The sequence below is a fragment of the Pristiophorus japonicus genome, chromosome 4 (assembly GCF_044704955.1).
Source record: "Pristiophorus japonicus isolate sPriJap1 chromosome 4, sPriJap1.hap1, whole genome shotgun sequence".
Taxonomy (NCBI): domain Eukaryota; kingdom Metazoa; phylum Chordata; class Chondrichthyes; family Pristiophoridae; genus Pristiophorus; species Pristiophorus japonicus.
This window is the reverse complement of record NC_091980.1, coordinates 274,034,900-274,036,639: the sequence shown is the minus strand read 5'-3', so window position 1 is coordinate 274,036,639 and position 1,740 is coordinate 274,034,900. Positions and strand designations below refer to the sequence as shown.

General features: G+C 54.3%; 1 pseudogene; it reads left to right on the top strand.

Moving 5' to 3' along the window:
* The first annotated feature begins 461 nt into the window (after positions 1–461).
* Positions 462–595, top strand: LOC139263620 (U2 spliceosomal RNA; annotated as a pseudogene).
* Positions 596–1,740: the final 1,145 nt, after the last annotated feature.

Genomic DNA, 1,740 nt, shown 5'->3' with positions numbered 1-1,740 from the left:
CCGTTACACACTGGTGATACCTTAACAAGAAAGGGTTAAATAAACCTTTACTTCAATCAACGTAAACTTTAACTGACCCCAAGGTGATGGGCACCATTGATGTCTGAGCTGCACACACACGGCAGTGTGTCAGCATTGTCACTCACGGCAACGTTCTTTCAGGCAAATCGTTCAGATATCAGCTCCTCACGTAAGAGTATTGCAGCTATATAGCCACCATGGGCCCTTTCTTGCGGTTTGGAAGGGGCCATGGGCATGGTTGCATAGCCAGCCTGACTGTCTGGCCCTAGGTCAGTCTCCAGCCCCTCATCATCCTCTTCCTCTCTCCCCTGAGGTGGAGCATCAGTCCCTTCTGGCAATTCTTGACCCCTCCTGATAGCCTGAGGCTTTGCCTGAAAGAAAGTGCTATTGCCTGAGGCTTTGTCTGAAAGAAAGTGCTATCTCTTTACATGCATTGCTTTCTCGCTTCTCGGCCTTTTGGCTAAGATCGAGTGTAGTATCTGTTGATTGGGCATTCATATGCAAATTGACTGATTGCAGAAATTCGTTTTTTCCAGTTTTGCTGGCTCTGACCTTTGGCTTGAGCCAAGTGCCAATTGGAGAGAAGAGGAAAATCTGCATGTCGACCGACCATTCGGCGGGCCCGCAGGCCTGTCAGGGGGCGGGTCCGGGTGCCCGCCCAAGCGCCGGACTGGCGCAACGACAGATTGAGGGCTTCGGCCAAAATACACATCGAAAGGAGGAATCTGTAACCCGGATGGCGGCCAACCGAGCGGCGAACCAGGGCGTCCGAAACACCATCCGAGTGACAGTAAAGAAAGTGGATGGACAGACAACCATCAACCAGGACCTATTCGTGAAGAAAATCCTGCTGGGAACATGTGGCATGAAAGTCGCCGACATCTTCGCCTTGCAGGACCTCCCGAAGAGAGGTTATTTCGATGTGACCTTCAGAACCGTCGCCCTCTGCCTGAAGTTCCTCAAGGGTTTGAAGGAGACCAGTGAACCGCTGTGCTCAGTGCTAACTTGGGAGCCACTCTTCACCCTCCCGTCGCAGAGAAGACACACTATCACAGTGCAGATGTACAACCCCCACATCCCGGTCACTGATGTGCTGACTTTCCTCGCCAGGTATGTCGATGGGGCAGGAAACAGCAGCGATGTGAAAGACTTGCACGGGATATGGACCAGCGAGCGCCAGATCCAGGTCACCATGAAGGTGGACGCCAGTGGAACCATCCTGCACCCCCCCTCCAGCTTTGCCATCGGAGGAAGTCGGGGCTACATGGTGTACGCTGGCCAACCCAACGTGTGCCGCACCTGCGGGAAAGCAGGCCATGTGGCAGCAAGCTGCAAAACTGTCATCTGCCGAAACTGCAAGAACGAAGGCCACCAGACAAAGGACTGTAAGGAGACCAAGTACTGCAACCTCTGCGGTCTGGCTGGGCACCTTTACAAAAACTGCCCCAAACGCAACTTCAGCTATGCGCAGGCAGCAAAGAACATTGCACCAGAGGAGGAGGAAGCTGAGGAACACAACGCTCCAGAGGAGAGCCACACCATCCCCCCGACCAACGCCCTCGTGAACACGGAACAAGTCGGCGAGGAAGAGAAGCCTGCCACGGCGAGCTGCGAGACACCAGCAGCCAGCAGCAAAACTCTCCCCCAGCGCAACGAGTCCAGCAACGAGGAGACAGCAGACAATGAAGCGGGATAGGAGACCGTCAAGAAAAAGGCCCG